This window comes from Miscanthus floridulus, chromosome 8 (assembly GCF_019320115.1).
Source record: "Miscanthus floridulus cultivar M001 chromosome 8, ASM1932011v1, whole genome shotgun sequence".
Taxonomy (NCBI): Eukaryota; Viridiplantae; Streptophyta; class Magnoliopsida; order Poales; family Poaceae; genus Miscanthus; species Miscanthus floridulus.
In genome coordinates, this window is record NC_089587.1 from 209038220 (window position 1) to 209045058 (window position 6839).

Genomic DNA, 6839 nt, shown 5'->3' on the forward strand with positions numbered 1-6839 from the left:
ATCCACTGTGCCCATCAATTTTAAACATCTACTGTGCCCATCAATTTTGAATGATGACCGGAGAGAGTGTATAGTTCTGAATCCCACCCATTTTAAAATTCCTGGTAAGCAACAACTTCAATTTGGTTGGCCTTCATTTACTACAGCAGTAGTGTTCTATTTATGTTTGAATACGCACAAGGTAGTCACCAGATAAGTGACAATTTGGTTTGTACTTCATTTGCCTCACAAAGTGTTGTGTGCTAAAGCTTTCTTATTTACATCTTATAAAAGGATGTAAATGGGTTTTGTCTGCCAAGACAGTGGTGCAAATATGATCTCCTGTGACTAATTTGGCTGAAGAGGTTGGAGTGTTACTAGATGGGATTAACTAACTGTTTTGGACATCCAGAGAAATGATAGATGTCTGCCTCTAAGCGATCCACACTTGGGATGAGTTCATCGCTGCTCTGAATGACAAGCTTGACCTTGGCACCATAGTGAGATGAAGAGGAAGTCGACAAAGATATGAAAGCCCGAACAAAAAGGGAAGGGAAACTTGGAGATGCCAAAACAGCATGCACTCAATTTGACTACCCATAACTTCTAGAAAGAACCATGTACTTACTTTGATTCTAGAAGGCCTGCAAAGATGTGTCCATTTTGTAGGCACAACTAATGATTTTTAGGGGCCTTTTGATGAGTGAATAAGACGGGAGTTCATATGATTCAGATCCTGTTTGTATAAAATTGTACCTTAATATAAACTCAAGATTGACACCGCATTGTTTTTTTCCTTTTGCGAAACCGGTGTATAGGTTGTTCATCACGAGATCAGACATACTTGTTTATTTTAGGCTGTTATTATTTTGCTGATTTTTGAGTTGACATCCATTGTTTTAAGGCATCTATCATGCACATGTATTTCATAGCTAGAAAATCCTTGCCCATCAATTAGTTCCACTTCCTATACTATTTATATTTTTTTCTGAATCCACAGGTTCATCAGTTAGGTCCAGTTCAGTGAAATTTTAGTACAATACATATAATGACAATGTTCCTTTACAATCCTACTATGTTATCTAGTTTTTGAGTGGTTGTTTAATAATCCGACTATTCATATAAACAATCTTTTCATTGAAACTAATACTCGGAGAAGTTTATGCTGTCAATAAGTCATTCGATAACTTTTATATGGCCTGATATTAACGTGCATCCCATTCAGCTTGGCTTTTTCTCCATGTCTATAACAATGGGTACAGTCACAAATGACTCATTAGTTTGGCGGCAGGAGCATACATGATCTGTTGAAAACAATATGTTGCAATAACGATGTTGCAAACATCATGTTTGAAATATCACTTGTAATGGCAATGTTGCAAACATCACACACAAGAATAGCACTTTGTAATGGCGATGTTGCAAACATCACACGCAAAATATTGTTTTTTTGGTAACAATGTAACACATCCATACTTATATTGTCGTGGTGTGATTTACATATATACTCGAACATGTGTATATGATGGTATGGAGATACGGCGGAACTCATTCGTGGATTTATTGGCGCACGAAAGAAATAGATATCGGAGATTTCTTCCCGCCGATATAAAATATTATCTTAGGCGCATCACGGAAAGGTCTATAAAATAGAGTTTGTAAGCATGTGCCGCCGCGCTCTCCGTTTCTGTTAATTTCACAAATTTTATTTTTTGGATTAACTATAACTTTAATGTTGATATTTAAGTTTTACAGTATTATTATCTTATCGTGGGATCCGTGTATTTTTAGTACAAAATGTTAGTTGTCCCGTAGCAATGTACGCACAGGCTACTGGTTAAAAAAAAATCGACGGCTCCTCTCCCCCGCAGCCGGCGTTCGGCTGGCTGGACCGCGTGGCTGGGGCTGGGGCGCGCACTCAAAAGAACACTGTTTGCATAAACAGTGTTTTAAGCCAGAACAGTATTTTTCTCCCACAACCGTCAGCTGAAACAGTATTTTAGTTTATTTTTCAGCCGAACACTTCCCTCTCGTCTCCCATCGGATCTGTGAGCACGTCCTGCCAAGATCTCCCCTCGCCGCGCTCTCCCGATGGCGACCAGCGACGAGCTCGCCCAGATTGACATCTCCAAGGAGGTACGCACGTCATTCCGCGTCGATCCTCATGCGCTGCGGAACGGCCGCCCGCGAGGTGTTCGACGGTTTGTCTGACCCACCGGTCCTGCAGGAGAAGGACAAGCTGGTGGCGGAGGTGATGCGCTACGTGCTCTTCAAGATGCACCAGAACTCCGACTGCCCCATCAAGCGGGAGGAGCTCACCGGGATAGTCACCAAGAACTACCGCCAGCGCGCCCTGCCCACGCTCGTCATCAACGAGACAAGGACAGGCTCGCCGCCACCTTCGTGTACGAGATGAGGGAGCTACAGAGGACCCGCGCGCCGGCCACGCGCGCCGGCCGGCCGTCACAGCCGCAGCGTAAGGCGTCCTTCTTTTTCTTTCTTCCCTTTTTTTTGTGTTCCTTTACTCTGCATCTGTCATCACAGTGGTTACGGGCTGGCAATGACTGATGAAATTCGTGGGAAATGTCTTTAGTTAACGTGGAGGCCAAGAGCTATGTTCTGGTCAGCAACTTAGACCCTGAGGTGTACAGCAAGTACGTTGAGGACAAGGGCGCTGCCCATCTGTCTAGCTTTGCTTTCGCTGTCATTAGCACTATTCATCTTGCTGGTGGCAAAATGCCTGAAGGTAAGGAAAGGAGATCAAATTATGTATTTTGGTGGGGAAACATCATCCTCTGATGTTCCTAAGTGCTTTCGATCACATTTCAGAGGACCTCTGGCATCAGTTGAAGCGTGTGGGTGGGCTAGGGGGGCTCTAGCCCCCCTACCCATCCTGCGCACGTGGAGCCCCCTTAAGCCCTCCCTTAAAATTTTATGCATATATGTATTAGGTAGGAGGGGCTAAGGTTAAAAGAAGATAAAAAAAACCTCTATTCTTTTGTTTCAGTCCCTCCTAAATTTTTTTCTGGCTTCGTCACTGGGTGGGTTTGAATGAGAATGATGAAACTCACCCTGTTCTTGGTAACAATAAGCAGAAGCTCGAACACCTAGTGCAGCAAAGGTTGGTTTGGTGTATGGTGTGGAGTCTATAGTTTACTGCAAAGAATTTGGTTGCTGTATCGGTTCCCTTGATGCAGGTACCTGCTGAAGGAGAAAGTTGCTGGACCAGAAGGCCATTTCATTATGTATGAACTTGCTGAGAGGGCATTGGATGAATCCATCAGTGCGAATATAAACATCATATTTCACAGGTTTGTAAGCATCACAATGTGGTGATAGCATTACACCTTTCTGTCAAAAGTACTGACTTTTCCACGGTAACAGCAAAGGCGATAATGTGTCAGGATATATAAATAACAGTCATACAAACCATCATGCTTAAAAGTGATCCCACTTGCTTGTACCATTAACTGTGTATAATGCATGTTTATTTTTGAACCAACCCAAAGGATTTTATAATTTATGTAGTGTCATTACTCATGATTAAGATTGCCATGCCTTCTGGATTTCTTGCTTTCCTATCATTGGAGAAGTTAATTGGCATTAATTTTCCTTAGCCTGTTAGCCATATGTATGTCCAGGAGGTTGCTTGTTTTCTGCTTCTAGTGCCTAGTAGTGCACATGTATTTGTTCCATAAGTCTTTGAAAGATGAATAAAAACTGCAAGCAATTGCGGATCAAAATTTTATTTCACTTCTGATAACAAGCATCATAGAAGCAATCATCAGTAGGGAACTTGACATCCTGAATGCATTGGTAAACACTGAAATCAGATTCTAATGAGACCATGCTTGTGAAAGAAGTATCCTTTTTTCTTCTTATATTGTGAAATGTGAAATAACCGCCCTGTTCGTTTGAGCTTGTTTGGCTGATAAGCCATGGCTGGAAGTACTGTTGGCTGATTTGGTGTGAGAGAAAAATATTGTTCGTTGGCTGAAAAAGTACGGCTTATAGGCCAAACAAGCCCAAGCGAACAGGGCAAACATTGTGTGGTGTCTGCTAAAAACAAACCTCTTCTTTTTTTGTTCTTATCCAACTTGTTTGGGACTTAAAGGCTTTGTTGTTGATTGTTGTGTAGGTTGTGGGCGCAAGCTTGCAGAAGTAGATCAAAGTGAATGGATATGACAATCAGTAGGTATTTCTGCTGCATCAGATATTTACTTGTTTCTAGATCAAAGTATCACTCCGTGTCCATTTCCTTCTAGGAAAATAATAAAGGTACTACTAGTAACATGTTTCTCTTATCTTATCTCTCAGCCTTGTAGGTTATCTGCCTTTGTGTTAGGACAAGCTGACTCTCTCAGGCTGGGAAGCTATCTATCATCTTGCATGGATACGAGGCTTGTACTCTGCATGCAATTTTGTACAGGAGATGTGTGCTTCACAAGCCATGACAACTTTGGTGTTAGTATCCTTCAAATTAGCTAAATTATGTAGACGACATGCTGTTGATCATCACAGCATGCTTGATACTACTACCTTTTGCAGTGACCTAATTAATGTCACAAAACAGTCAGCATATGTTTCCATCGTCATTGCAGAAACCGTAGTGTCTCATTGGATGCGTCGTCCTCTCACCTCTGTCTACCAGAGCTTTCACCTTTCAGTAACCTGACCACAATGTAGCCAAACGTGTAGCGCTGTCTACCAGAGCTTTCACCTTTCAGCCCGGCTTATCACCTTTTAGAGATGGAGGAAGATGAGCTGTAGTATATCACTCATGGATGTATGATAATATCAGTTTTTTTAGCAGGATTATTCTAATGACCCACAAAGTACAAACGCCTAGTAAATGGAGTTTACTAAGAGTCAACAATTACCAATGTTTCTTTTTCAACTTGGTTGCCAATTAAGAGTAAAGATGGAACTAAACGTAGTAAATGGAGTTTCTGATAAGGAGCTATTTGAGAGAACAATACTTATATTGCATATAGAGATTGAAGATATAAAATGATAGTGAATCATTTTGAAAAAGCACTTACATATTATAAATATTTTCATAAATATAACATAGATAAAATGCCAAAGTTGCGTCTGAATAACGAGTGGATGCCTGGAACAACACTAAAAGATAACCAAAATAACCAAAAGATGATATAATAGTAGTATACCTGAAGAAACAGTGCATAATGATTACACCTGCTTCACATCTTTTTAAAATCTTGATTTCTTAGGTGCCAGTGACTCCCAGGGTATGCGTCATAGTTATACTCATCACCATTAACTCCGTTAGAACAGCGAAGGAGCAGGGACTAGAAGATTTCTTAAGCTATTGGTTCATTTACGGGAATGTGACTGCATGCTTGTGCTTTAAAATTGTTTATACTTGCATTTTTGGGTGATTTGTTTAGCGTGGCATAGTTGACTACTTTACAAGAGACACGTGGCATAACGAATCTTTTGATTGGCTAGCTTTAACTAAAGTAGGCTTTGCCCACATTTTGGTTCAGACGTTCAGTTATGGCGGATAGTGCTTGTTTTACTTCACTAATTAGTATGTACTCTCACTAGACCCTTTTCTATAGCGGTTGGCAAGCAAGGCTGATGTTGGAGAGTGACATTTGCTTCTATTTTACCAGATATTGCTCCAGTTTGTGAAGGAGCTGTTCAACACATAGCTTCTAAGAGATTAGAGGTTGGGGGAGTTGACTTGACAAACCTGTTTGCACAAGAACTGAAAAAATCCAATCCATCAGTAAACCTTGATGTTTCTGATGTTGAGAGGCTGAAAGAGCAGTATGCACGTTGCACAGAAGATGATCAATGCTGAACCGCACCACTTGAGCAACCAGCAAGTCATATTTTTTCAGGCAGATGTTTGGAGATAAAGGAGAACAGGCAGGACGGCACACTGCACCTTTGTATTGAGGGTGATGAACTCTGCACTAGTCTCCACTTACAAAGCCAAAATTGTTGAACTGAATCTCATCTTGGCCTTTGAACTAGCACCAAGACTGTCTTCTACGAGTACCATCATTTTCAGTCGTGATGATTTTTCAGGGCATGCTCCAATACATCAATGAGATATGATTGTATCTGGTATCTGCAATTCAGAGAGCTAGAAGTCGTGCAAACACAGTAGCAGTGATTAACTGTCCATCTGTGGCCAGAAGTGTCTGTCCGAGCCCATCTATTCTTTGATTCCTGAATAATGTTTTGTAAATTGTAATCGGTGGGTGTCAATAAAGCCTGCACGCGTGTAATATGATGTCGACCATGATTTGAAATTCTAAATCGATACTGCAAGTGCTCTGAGTTAACCATTGACTCTTTCGGTAAAACTGGTGCTGACAGTCAAGTCTTTTTCGTCCTGCTGTGCTTTCTTCAGGTTCAGCAGATTAGTTGCAGAGCACTGACCGATCAATGAGACGGGAATATGTCACATCATGTTTGCATCGGATGCCAATTGCAGCTCAGCTCCATCATTTCAGCCGGATGCTACTAAGGCTATCTTCAACGGCGCAGACCCAAACCAGAGACCAATTCCATGATTTAAGTCACGCACAGTAAATGAGTCACGCACCCACAACCTATCTTCTCCAACAACCTATGCAAAATCCTCCTCTGCTCCCTCTCCTCTTTCTCTGCTCGATCCCTCCCTCTCTTCTCTCCCCCAGGCAACAACCCCACGGCGCCGCTCCTCCCCGCCCCCCCGCCTTCGCAGGCTCCTCTGCTTCCGCGCCTCCTCCTTTGCCTCCGCGTCGCCCTAAGCTGACCGCCGCTCCCCCCGGCCGGCGCCGTTGCGCCGCCCATCCTCCTCCCTCTATGCGCGCCCCAGCCTCCTCAACATGGAGCGCGAG

At 42.4% G+C, this 6839-nt stretch overlaps 1 pseudogene; it reads left to right on the forward strand.

The window, feature by feature from the left end:
• Nucleotides 1-1959: 1959 nt before the first annotated feature.
• LOC136474773 (uncharacterized) lies at nt 1960-6259 on the forward strand (annotated as a pseudogene).
• Nucleotides 6260-6839: the final 580 nt, after the last annotated feature.